The sequence below is a fragment of the Euphorbia lathyris genome, chromosome 8 (assembly GCF_963576675.1).
Source record: "Euphorbia lathyris chromosome 8, ddEupLath1.1, whole genome shotgun sequence".
Taxonomy (NCBI): domain Eukaryota; kingdom Viridiplantae; phylum Streptophyta; class Magnoliopsida; order Malpighiales; family Euphorbiaceae; genus Euphorbia; species Euphorbia lathyris.
This window is the reverse complement of record NC_088917.1, coordinates 47,154,324-47,167,710: the sequence shown is the minus strand read 5'-3', so window position 1 is coordinate 47,167,710 and position 13,387 is coordinate 47,154,324. Positions and strand designations below refer to the sequence as shown.

Genomic DNA, 13,387 nt, shown 5'->3' with positions numbered 1-13,387 from the left:
GCATGTTGAGTGGGTTGTAAGTTAGCATGTGCCATATAAAGCACTGCTCGAAATTGGAGGCAGACGATAATGAGCTGAGTTTGGGGAAGATGAAGTTGGTCAACAGGTAATGAGCCATCTTCTGATTTTGCCCCATGCAGGTGCTGGGTATCTCTCCTTTGTGATTTTCTGGTTTGCAGAATCCTTTGACATGGTCAAGCGTTTCCTTGGTTGTTCTAAACTCTTTTCCTTCTTCCGGTAGGTTGAGTAAGGTTGCTAGGTAAGATGGGGTGATTGTAATCTTGTGGCCCTTGACATAAGTCTCCAAGTAGTCAGCATCCTCCTTGTCAACACGAAGATTGGAATAAAATTCCCTAACTAACCTAGGATAGGTTTTTCCAGGGAGAGAGAAGAGACCTACCCATTTGTTTTTCTCAAACCATTCACAGAAGGGTTTTTCAGCTGTGACGAAGTTGGAGGAGAACCACTTGCATTTCAGAACTTCCAGATTGTTGACTTTCTTGTGGACCTTGACCATGTTTCTTTCCTTGGGCTTCTTTGAGGAGCTTGCTGGGTCAACTTGAGGGTTTTTGTCTGGGATTTGTTTAGGCTGAGGAGATTTTAGATTTTCATCAGTGTGATGTTTGCCGGAATCACCACCGGAGACATTCTGAGGGTTCGACATCCCTTTTTTTTTTTGAGATTTTCGAGAGTTTTTGAAATTAAGAGAGAGAGAAATTGGGATACCAAAGGATTCAGGCGTAAAGATGATTAAGTGAGAAATCTTTCACATTTTTTAGAGATTTTAAATCGATCCTATTCATTGAGCTAGCCGTTTTTCCCTTGGGATATTCAATCGATAGACATTCTGTCACTTATGACATGTTCGGCGCATGGGCTTTGCCTTTATTGCTTGCGTTATCCCAGAAGCCCTTTTTATTACACGTGTTTGCATTAAATGGTGCAGGTGGATTTCACTGAGTTTTACTAGAATTTGGAACGTTTGTGATTCTAAGTACCTAGTGGATAAATTTCTTGTCTCTTAGTAACTTAGCGTAGAATAGTCACTCAGCATGTATACCTATTGAGCATAGAGTGGTCTTCTAAATTTTAAGCCAAGTAAGTAGCAGTTACTAATTTTGAATTCCCTCAGCATGGCATTCACTCAACATTCCATTTTACACATAGAATTATTGGAGAGGATTAGACATACCGATAGCTTCCCTTAGTATGTTGAATTGTTCACGAGCCAATGGCAGATATCTGCAAACCGTTCGTCTGTTGGCACGTAGGTCAGCTTGATCTCACCCTTTAGTACGTGATCTCTAATGAAGTGGTGCCTTATGCTGACATGCTTCATCCTGCTGTGTTGGATTGGATTCTTGGATAGATCAATGGCACTTTTGTTGTCACATTTGATCTCTATTGTTTCTGTTTTTACTCCATAATCCTCAAGCTGTTGCTTTATCCATAGGACCTGAGCAACACAGCTTCCAGCAGCTACGTACTCAGCTTCAGTTGTAGACAGGGCTACGGATGATTGCTTCTTGCTGAACCAAGATACTAGACAGCTTCCAAGGAAATGACATCCTCCTAAAGTACTTTTACGTTCTAGCTTATCTCGTCCATAGTCAGCATCAGTATATCCAATGAGTGTGAAGTCATTTGAGGTTGGATACAATAAACCTGCATCAACTGAGCTTTGCAAATATCTAAAAATTCTTTTTACAGCAATTAAGTGAGATTCCCTGGGGTCAGCTTGATATCTTGCACAATAACATACTGAGTATTGTATATCAGGTCTACTAGCTATGAGATAAAGTAAGGAGCCTATCATACCTCGATAAAGTTTACTATCTATTGACTTACTCTTCTCATCTTTGCATAGGACAGTATCAGTACCCATAGGGGTTGATATGGGTTTGCAGTCTTCCATATCGAACTTCTTTAACATTTCTTTGGCATACTTAGACTGACTTATGAAGATGTCATTCTTACCTTGCTTGATTTGAAGTCCAAGGAAGAAGTTGAGTTCACCCATCATGGACATCTCGAACTCAGTTTGCATCTATTTGCTAAACTCTTTACACAAAGATTTGTCAGTTGCACCAAATATTATATCATCTACATAAATTTGTGCAAGTAGGGTATGTTTAACCTTTTTCTTAATGAACAAGGTTGTGTCAGCTTTTCCTCTGACATAGTTCCTGGTCAGCAGGAAGTTGGTCAATCTCTCATACCAAGCTCTTGGAGCTTGCTTTAGGCCATACAGGGCCTTCTTGAGTTTATAAACATGGTTTGGAAACTTCGGATCTTCAACCCCAGGAGGTTGATTAACATATACCTCCTCGTTTATAAAGCCATTAAGAAATGCACTCTTAACATCCATTTGGTATAATTTAAAGTTCATAAAGCTAGCATAAGCACACAATATACGTATAGCTTCTAGCCTCGCAACTGGTGCAAAAGTTTCACTATAGTCAATACCCTCTTGTTGACTATAGCCTTGGGCTACAAGTCGAGCTTTGTTTCTGACTACGTTTCCATGCTCATCTAGTTTGTTTCTAAAGACCCATTTAGTTCCTATGGACTTTTGATTTCTAGGCTTAGGTACTAAATCCCAAACCTCATTTCTTGTGAATTGGTCTAGCTCTTCTTACATAGCGTTGATCCAATATTCATCGTGCTCAGCATCAGCAAAGTTCTTTGGTTCATGTACTGATACAAAAGCCACATTGCCTAGATACTTCCGAAGCTGATCTCTTGTCATCAGCTTGTTGTCAGCAGCATCAAGAATAGATTTTTCTGAGTGTCCTCTTGGAATTTTTATTTCCTTAGGTAGTATTGAGTCGTTTGGAACAGGTGTTTCTACAATCTCTACAGGAGTAGATTGGTCAGCAAATGTAATTTCAACTTCTTGCTTACCTTTGGTCAGCCCTTGTATTGATGACTCAGAGGCTCCTGGATGATCAACGGAAGCTGAGCTTGGTTCATCTTCTTCGAGCTGAGCTAACTTTCCTGTAGGGTCAGCTTCATCGAACTCAATATGTACAGATTCTTCTACAACCTGAGTTCTTTTATTATACACTCTATATGCTTTACTGTTTGTTGAGTACCCTAAAAAGATCGCTTCATCAGCTTTAGCATCAAATTTTCCAAGGTTATCCCTTGTATTGAGTATAAAACACTTACACCCAAAGGCACGAAAGTAACCAATGTTGGGCTTTCGTCCTTTCCAAAGTTCATATGGGGTTTTCTTAAGTATAGGTCTAACTAGAGCCCTATTCAGTATGTAGCATGCTGTGTGGACAGCTTCACCCCAGAAGTACTTTGGAAGCCTATTTTCACTCAGCATAGTTCTAGCAATTTCGACAATAGTTCTGTTCTTCCTTTCAACAACCCCATTCTGTTGAGGTGTTCTAGGAGCTGAGAAATTGTGGTCAATACCACCGGTTTCACAGAATTCGTCAAACTGTTGGTTTTTGAATTCTCCACCATTGTCACTTCTAATATGAGCTACTTTTAGGTCTTTGTCAATTTCAAGCTTTTTAATCAATGTGGTAAACATCTCAAATGTTTCATCCTTGCTACTCAGCAAGATGATCCAAGTGTACCGAGAGAAATCGTCTACAATGACCAAGGAAAATTTCTTACCTCCCAAGCTGAGTGGCTGGATAGGTCCGAAAAGATCCAAGTGTAGTAATTCCAATGGTCTCTTGGTTGAGACAATATTTTTACTATGAAATGACTTTTTAGTTTGTTTGCCTTGCTGACAAGCTTTACATAATTGATCTTTTTCAAATTTAAGTTTGGGCAATCCCTCAACTAATTGCTTTCTAGCTAATTTGGCAAGAAGGTCCATGCTGACATGCCCAAGTCTTCTATGCCTTAGCCAAGAGTTATCCTCTTTAGACACTAAGCATATGTTTTTAGAAAACTGTTTTTCTAAATTTAGCATGTATACATTGTCTACTCGAGGGGCAGTTAAAATCAATTCGTTTGTATTTCCCTCGAGTATTTGACATTTAGTATCATCAAATACAACCTTTCTGTCGCTCTTGCAAAGCTGAGCTACACTCAGCAGATTGTATTTGAGACTTTAATTAAGGAGACTGACTCAATAGTTGGGTTACCTCCGATAGTACCTGAGCCGACTATCTTACCCTTCTTATTGTCTCCAAAGCTTACACTTCCTCCTCCTTTAAGCTCTAGTGTGATGAACTGTGTTTCATCACCTGTCATGTGCCTTGAGCATGCGCTGTCTATGTACCAAAGTTTTGACTTCTCCACGCATGTCAAGCTAACCTGCATTTTAAACTATTCATCTTTAGGTACCCAATTCTTTTTGGATCCTTTCTTGTTAGTATAAACAGGTGCAAAGTCATATTTTAGTTTGTGACGGCATACTTTTATAGTGTGGCCATTTTTACCACAGAAGTCACAAATAACTTACCCTTTGAGGGTGACGATGAGTATGGTCAGCATTGTTATGCTGAGCATGCCAACATACCTTAGTGGTATGTCCTTTTCTTCCGCAGAAGTCGCATTGGACAATCCGCTTGTTGAGCCAACACACATCTTTTGTGTGTCCCCTTTTTCCGCAACAATCACACTGAGTGAACTGTTTATGCTGATTAGTACTTGCGTACTCAGTATGGGGTTTATTTCTGTTTGAGCCTTTTACTTGACTCTGTAAGGTTGTAACGTCCTTTCTTAGTTTCTTTGACTCAGATTGGACCTCCGTGACAAACTTGTGCAATACTTGCATATTGGTATGTAAGTCTGAATTGTCTTGGAGGAGATATCGGAGGTCACTCAGCTTGACCTCTTCAATCTCATCACATCGCCTGAGGAGTGATTTTATTTTCTTATTGCTTTTCTTAGTTAGCTTGTATAAATCATTCAGGGCATTTACCATCTCATTTCTAAACAAGAGTAAGGGTGTTACCTCATTGTTGTGTACCTCCTGGTCAGTTTCATCAGAGAGGTCCGCTTGCTCAGATTGAGAATGATCAGCTCCATCATCTGCCATCAAACATATATTGGCAGTTTCATTTTGCTCAGCTTCGGATGAGGTTGACTCATCACTGTCGCTCCATGTTGCTACCATTGCTTTCTTGTTTCCCTTCTTATCCCTTTTTAGGTTTGGGCAGCTTGACTTGATGTGCCCAGTTTGGTGGCACTCAAAACATGTGACAGACTTGGAGCTGTCCTTCTTGTATTTGTCACTCGACTCAGCTTTGTATCTGTCACCTCTTTTGTATGGCCGTTTGCTGTTTCTGTCATTTCTTCTGAACAACTTCTTCATCTTTCTAGTGAACATAGCCATTTCCTCATCATCAGTTGAGTCAGCTTCGGTCGAGTCAGCTTTCATGACTAGTGTCTTTTGTTTCTTGTCTTCTGACTTTTCTTTCTCTTTAGCTTCAAAGTTTTGCATTGAGATTTCATGAGTCAGCAGAGATCCGATTAGCTCATCATACTTGTATGTAGTCAGGTCCTGAGCTTCTTCTACTGCAGCTTTCTTTGCTTGCCAGCTCTTTGGTAGGCTTCTCAAGATTTTCTTCACTTGTTCTTCGGTGAAGTTCTTGCCGAGTCTTTTTAGCTCATTTATAATATTGGTGAATCTGGCATTCATGCTAGAGATGTCTTCATTGTCGTTCATTTCGAACAGCTCATACAATCTCATCTGTTGATTCACCTTTGACTCCTTGACTTTGCTTGTGCCTTCATAGGTCACTTCGAGCTTCTTCCAAATCTCATGTGCTGACTCACAACCTGAAATCTTATTGTATTCTGCAGCATCTAAAGCACAGTGAAGCATATTTATAGCCGAAGTATTATTTTGGAGTTTTCTAAGGTCATCTTCTGACCACACAGTTTCACTCTTAACAACTTTCTCATTGTTAACAATTTTATATGGCACGAATGGCCCTTGAACAATTGCAAGCCATGCACTCATGTTTGTGGCTTGGATAAAGTTCTTCATCCTATTCTTCCAGAATGTATAGTTTGATCCAAAGAATAGGGGAGGCCGACTGATTGATAATCCCTCGGGGAGTATCTGTGTTGTTTGGTTTCCTAGAAGGAAACGAGTGTTGTTCTCACCCATTTTTCGGGATCAGCTCAAGATTGTTAGATCTTTGAGTAGTGAGCTTAGGCTCTGATACCACTTGTTGGTCCCATGTGATTAGTTCCAAGGGGGGGTTAGGAACTAATATAATTTTTTCGCTAATTAATCTTGCTGAGTTAGTTATTTTAGTAAGTTGAACAGCTCAGTTTTGGTCAGCTTGGGTGAGCTTAGCGTAAGACAGCTTTAGTCAGATGCTGACTAAGACTGTTTTACTTAAGAGATGGGAATTGACTCTCTTGTAGTCAGTTTCCAACTCAGCACTTCGATTTACTCCGTGTTTGTTTCAAACAGTTTATATGCTGAGTAGATGCAACAATCAACACAAGCACAGATATATATATATATATTTGAGAGAGTTAGAAATTACTCAGTATCACTTATCCTGGTTCGGCCTCTCTGCCTACGTCCAGTCCCCAGAATCCTCCGGGCTTTTAGAATCCAATACTGAGCTCTTTAAAGGTAGAGCACAAACCGATTACAGGCAGTTGAATATGCAAGAGTACCGTCCTCTATTCTTCTACTCAACTCCTACTAAGCACCACAGCCCGGTACTTAGATTTCTCTACCACTGAATGTTTACAACCAAACACTCAGCATAACACTCTCAATATTACAATTGATACAATTTGTTCTCTTTCAGAGGAAGAACACTTTAGATGATTACAGAGAATCACACTAGCATTTACACAGGAATAGAAGATGAGTGTAAGATCTTTTTCTTGTTTTGAAGTGCTTTGTACTTGTATTTTTCTCTCTTGTATTTTCGGCAAATGATCCAAGAGGTTTGATTGTCTTTATATAGATGAAGACCTGTAGGAGGATCAATTGAAATGATTTAGCCGTTGATTCCAAAACGGCTCTTTTGGGAGACAGATTCTGGTCAGCTTCAGATGTTGCAGGCCAATCCTATTCTCTGAATTATTCAGATGTCAGGCTTGTCTTGTTCCTGCAGTCTTCGTCTTTTTGCGGCAGTTGTCTTTTAGCAATAATCCATTAACCCATACATCTCGGAATGTGTCTATTACGTATTTCCGAGGATTCAATTATTGGTGTAGACGGTTTGCAAAACTTGTCTTCTAGTGAACGGATCTCTCATGCTGTCCTGAGGATTTACTCGTCCTCTACTTTATACGTTGTCTTCGTTTGTTGTTAACTCTTATGCTGAGTTCCCTTTTTGGTCAGTTTTGTTTTGCACGACAACTAGTAAGAGAGCTTTTGATGCTGAGTTCCATTTCACTTAGCTTTGTTGAACTTCATGCTTCTATTCTTTGGTACTGAGTTCAATTCTACATGCCTTGTCCTTTGATCTCATGCTGACTTTGTCCTGTCTTTCTTTTTTTATATCTTTTTGTTTTTAAGTTTATACTCAACATTTGAACAAACAGATTAGTACAATTAAAATCAAAACACTTAAATTTAATTGTTCTTTAATCATGGATGATTTTGTCAAATCAAAATCTTGTGGAACGGTGTTTCAACAGGAGAGCCGTCGAGATTGCACTCGTGAAGACGGGTCTTGAAGAAGTCCTAATAAGAAAGCTCAGATCTTATAGCGTGGGGTTTTTGTGCTAAGTTGGCTCTAATCTTTATTATTTTGAGCCACTTAGCTCTTCCAGGAATCTGGTATTTATTGTTCTTGATTTGTTATTTTTAGTTCATCTTTTGTACTCAGAGCACAAGCAATAAAAATCGCAGGCCTTTTAAACTGCTTTTGTCATGTTTTGTGTCTAAAGTCCATGTAATGGGTTTTAGTTCTTAGGGCTCATGCTTTATAACAATCAGTAAACAAAAGCAAAAAAAGACATTACTGGTTAAATATAAATCGACCACAAACCATTGGCCATTTCATATCAGGGGTTCGTTTTGAGACATATTCAAAAAAGGTGAAAACAAAACCATGAGTGCAATGCAAAAATTCAAGCACTCTTAACCACCTCAAAACAACCAAAATTATCCAGAAATGTACTCCCAAATATACCATTCATTCAACATTCCTTACAAATTGTCAAGATCGATCTTCTTGAAGTCCTTCCAGGCCTCCAAGTGAGAAACATGCTTCAAGTTGAGGTCATCCACCTCACGCACTTGTGGCTCCATCTTGTCTTGATCAGCCACAACTTTTTCTTGAAAGATCACTAACTCAACAAGGTCTTTCTGTTGTTCCATAGCCAATTGAGCCCTTTCATGGTCTACAGCCTCCTGGCTGACCTTGATATGTCTAATACGAACCTCCAGCTCCTGAATTTCCTTTTATCGGGCTTCATATTGTTCTTCCTTCTCTTGATCTAATTTGGCTCTGGTAGCTGCTTTTTCACTGATATCTCTGATGGAGTGCAATAGCAAGGAGTAAGCCTGGATTTCTTCTTCCAAGTGAAGCAGCCTGTTGTTATCTGAGTGTAGCTCTTCATAGAAATCATACGTTTTTTGAGCTAAGGATGCAAGAAGATCTCTGGTATCTTTTGATGACAAAGATGAAGAAAAAATCTTAATGGCTGATTTCAAGGCAGACACCTGAGCAGAGTCCAGTGCTGTTAATTCCGAGGCCAAGCATCGCATGATAGTTTCCTTACCACTAGAATGGATTCGGCAGAAGCTGCAGGCACATTACTGCTAGATAGACATGAGATCCTCCTAGACATAAAGCTCAGGTCCAACTGGTGCAAAAGATCAACAAGTGTTGTCAGCCTTAGACGAGCCACTCTTGTCATAAACCCTGAGGGAAGAAGACCAATCAGAGAACATGGTCAGAATTCAATGTTAAAGATAAAATTAAGCGGAGAGTAATTACTTGAGAAGTATGGGAACTTTTAACAGAGAAACTAAGGTTGGGACTTTCATGCAGATTGACCTTAACAGCGGAAGGAGTCTCTGTTGACTCAGAATCTGGAATGGAGGTCGAGCCAAAGTGCTTGATATGAGATTGTTTCACAGCATCAAAGGCTAGAGTGGTAGATTGGGGTTCAAGCTCTTTTTCTTTGGGCTCATGGTCTTCATTACCATCTCGTGAAGTGAGCAAAGATTAAGGTCAGTCAGAGCCATATATTGGTCAATGCCAAAGGAAAAAGAGAATAATACCTGATTCCATGGCAACAACAGTGTTGGCTCCAAGGTCTGCCACCTCTTCAGGCTAAACTTCAGCATGTTCTCTGTTTTCTTCTTCTTCTAGATTCAATCCCTCAGTTTCTTCAAATTCATCATGTTTCTCGCTTGTCTCATCATGTTCATCTTCAATCACTGGATCTTCAGCATCCTCAATATCTTTAGATTCATTGGCTTCATCTTTTGAAAGATATTCGCCCTAGCTTCAGCAGTTGACTGAGAGATTTTACGCCTAGACTTTCTGCTTGCTGTAGGTTTGGAAACAGATCCAACATTAGCTTTTTTGGTGCTCTGTTTGGTCTTCTCCACCTTGATTTTTGTTTTAAGCCTGCTTAAGGGCCCTTGCTATGGCTGCAACACCAAGAAACAGTGTTAGAGCATCTCCAACCATATTTATTAATATTATAATACATTTTACATACACTTTTATTATTAATTGTTAACTTTATCAATTTAAACTAAAAATAATTCTAAAAATATTATATATAATTAAAAAACTTATACATTAAAATGTAAAATAATTCCATTTAAATCACGCTCATGCTCAATTAGTCACTATCTTCTTCGTACTCGTCAATGTTTCTTGAAGATGCCGCGTCTACACCTGACTGTATTGTAAGGTATATCTCTTTCTCCTCTGCAATATTCGTCTCATAGTCCACGGGAAAATTTTTCCATGGAGCATCCCCTATATTTCTTGGCCAAGCTCGTCTTGGAAGGTAATCGTTCTTTGAAGCACTGATACTCTGTAGTAATCCAACCTCATGAGACATTTCAGACTCTGTCCATCTTAAAAAGATGGAGTTGAAATTTTTTCTAGGGATAATTCCCCTCTGATTATCACGCAATAGTCTGACGAACAAAGCTTTTCATTCATCAATAGGCATAAACCATTTCAGAAATGTTTGAATATGTGTAGGAATATTTCCCTCATTCAAACTGTTCAACCATTCCTCTAGAGTGAATTCGAATGGCATGTAATGCATATAACATAAGAACCATACCATGTGTAGTGAGTATGTTGGAAACTCACCAGCAGGCGGAAGCTTGAAGCAAAACATAAATGGAGTTTCTGGATGAAACATTGCTGGACTAACAAAGGTCTCTCCATATACACGGATTGCATTGTATTGGTAATCAAGCATCTTCACCGTGCAATCAGATTTACTCAAAGTTGACACTATGCTTTTCTCGGGAGGAAAATTAGGGAAACCATTGGTAAAATAAGATGAAGCCATTGATAGTTGAGAGTTTTAGTTGAAAAGAATTTAAAGAGTGAATGTGGATAACTAAAGTAGAAAAATTGTTTAATTTTATAGATGGAAATATAGCCGTTGGAATATAGTCGTTGAAATATAGTTGTTGGAATATAGTCGTTGGAACGAACGATTTGTTTTTTCTAATTAAATAAATTAATCAAATAATTAAAATTAATTTTTTTCGAAATATAGTTGTTGGATTGTATTAGATTTTTAATTAGGTGTATTGTTTTAATTAATGATAATTTATGTGTAATCTATTTTTAGTACTTCTTTTCTATTTATTAATTTTCAATATTTAAATTTTGCATGATTTAAAATTAATGTACATTATTTATAATACAATTGACCCAAATATAAAATAATTATACATACAAATAAATACTAAATTAAATTATCCAACTATCAAATAATACTACATACAAATAAACCCTTAAAATAAAATACAACTAAATCAATTTCTAATATATATTAAATAAGAAAATATTAAAATAATATTAAAATAATGGTTCCCCAATTAAATGGGGAACCGTTTTTCTTCCCCTCTTGTGGGGAAGAACCAACGTCTTCCCTATAAGAGGGGAAGAATATATAGGGAGGGTTGGATTGGCATCTCGAGTGCTCCAAATAGGGAGCGTTGGAGATGCCTTTAGGAAGTGGAGAAGAAAGATCCCGTGGTGAGAGCAATTCGAAGGGAACATATACTTATTGCTAGGGTCAGTAGATATGAGCTTATTGTATAAGCCGGACCAGTAGTATTTAGGGGCCTTTGAACCAGCAGATTCACGTGTGGTCAAGTTTGCAGCAAAGACCACAAACTCTTGTTCGAAGAAGATCTGGAAGCAGGTCAAGGTGGTGATTGTTCATGATGAACCTTCCCCAAAAGATAAGGGGTCTTTGAGGAATAAAGCATCCGAGAAAGCTAGGTCTAAGCCTAAGAAGGTTGCCAATTTTTCCCTTGGTTCGAGGATGCCTGTAGAGGAGGTTCCTAAGAAGGCTGGGGCTAAGACTACGAAGGCTGCCGAGCCCTTTTTTGGCTCGAAGAGGCATGTTAAGGTGGTGTATAAAGCTCATTTGACTAAGAAATCAAAGATCAGAGCTTCGGAGAAAGCTTCAGTGACGAAGTCTCCAAAGAACCCTGCAACAAAGAAGAGTGCTCTAGTTTCTTCAGGGCTTCCCCTTTAGCCTCCTGTTGCTTAGGGTTCAAGGAGGGTACGAAGTATTATTCCATTATGGAGGGAGTGGATATTGAGGCGGTGCTTGTACCTCATGAAAAGTTGAATCTGTTTACTAAATACAACACTTACAATGTAAGCATTTCCTTTTGACTGTTGCATATTTTTGGCCATTCTTCCATATCCCGATAGAGCTTATGTTTTTTCAGCTTTGCTCAACATGCCTAAGTGCCTTTAGAGATCATGTTGTTTGCTCGGGCCATTGACCAGGCTATTATTTAACTAAATAACAGTCATCAAGCCTTGGTTAGTTCTAACTTCTATTTTCTTTATGCTTTTTATTATTTTATTTCTTTGTTTTTTGTAGGCTTTGTCCTCAAATTCCGAGGTTTATGCTAGGGTTGAAACGAACAATAGAAAGATTCCTCAATTTGAGGAATGACATGGAGCGAACACTCAGGTCGAGGCAAATTTAAAGAAGGCTCTTGAGGATTTGGAGAGGCGTGAAGGTGATGTTGGTGCCTTTTGTCAAGAATTGTTGAGGAAGGAGGATCTGCTGAAGGCGGCAGTTGGTAAAAATAAGCTTGCTCAATCAATTGTTAGGCGTTTAGAAGGAGAGCTTGCTACAGCTAAAGTAGCTCAACATAGGGCTGAGGAGACTGAGGGCCTTTTAAAAGAAGAACTTGTGGCCACGAAGGTTGATCAGCATCGGTGAGAAGAGGTTGAGGCCAATCTAAAAAAAGAACTTATGGTCGTGAAGGCTGGTCAGGATAGGGCGGAGGAGCCTAAAGCCAATTTTTAAGAAGAACATGATCAAGCTGAGGTTAGGGAGCATCAATTCGAGCGAGATCTTTATTCGTCTTAGGAGGAAAATTTGAAGCATTTGGATCTTCTAAAGGAGAAGGATGTTGTTTGCGCTTCGACTTCGGCCCTGCTAGTTGGTATCAAGAAGATTTGCAATCTTACCGAGGGGAACCTGCAGGGGTGAAAAGGCTGAACTGAAAGAGTTGGCCTGCCAAAAAAGCCAAGCACTAAAAAAGGCCCGACAAGTGGGTTTACAACGGCTGAATTATTATTAGGTGAAGATGATATGGACCCTCAAAGAGAAATATCACGAGGTTGATCTTTAAGTTTGGTTCAATGTCTTCCTTCCGGATGATAAGGTTTACTATCCAAAGGTTAATCCTACCTTTCCCTTACCGACCGGTGCTGATGTGGCGCTCTATAATGAATATAAATCAGATTCTGATGAAAAAGAAAATGGCTCGGTGGTAACCCCTCTTTCAGTTGAACCCTAGTTGATGCTTCTTTGGTCCAACCAATTAATGATTTCGAAGTCTCTCCTACTTCTACTGATGCATTTGTACCTAAGCCTAGTCCTTAGATTTGTTTTGTTATGTAACTTCATATTGTGCAACTCTCTTGTGTGAAGAGAACTTTACCCATTATATATAAAATTGTTTCGCCTGTTGATTTTGTTTTGACACTATTTTAATCTGTTATTCTTTCCTTCATAACAATAAAGAAGGCACCCCTTTTACAGTACGAGATTCATAGCTTATTTGCTAAATTGTTCCGTTTTGGTTTCATGTGGAAGTACTCCCTAATTTTGTTTCAAGCGAGCGTATTATTTTTTGAATTTTTTTCAATTTAAGACTTTTGATTGAAACTCTTTTATCATGCATAGGATTGACATTTAATATAGTCGATTAAGTATTTCTAAGAGATAACTCTAAAAGGGTAGA

At 38.8% G+C, this 13,387-nt stretch overlaps 2 long non-coding RNA genes across 3 annotated transcripts; one reads left to right on the top strand and one right to left on the bottom strand.

The window, feature by feature from the left end:
• Window positions 1-7,959: 7,959 nt before the first annotated feature.
• LOC136203603 (uncharacterized) lies at window positions 7,960-9,535 on the bottom strand. The gene is made up of 3 exons (XR_010674915.1): window positions 9,185-9,535; window positions 8,958-9,097; window positions 7,960-8,822 (listed from the first exon to the last, which is right to left on the bottom strand). It is a non-coding gene; the product is annotated as an uncharacterized lncRNA (long non-coding RNA).
• A 1,469-nt stretch (window positions 9,536-11,004) lies between these two features.
• Window positions 11,005-13,187, top strand: LOC136204112 (uncharacterized). 2 transcript variants are annotated; one of them, XR_010675033.1, is made up of 2 exons: window positions 11,005-11,777; window positions 12,010-13,187. It is a non-coding gene; the product is annotated as an uncharacterized lncRNA (long non-coding RNA). The 2 variants fall into 2 exon arrangements; XR_010675032.1 differs by having other exon boundaries at window positions 11,852-13,187.
• Window positions 13,188-13,387: the final 200 nt, after the last annotated feature.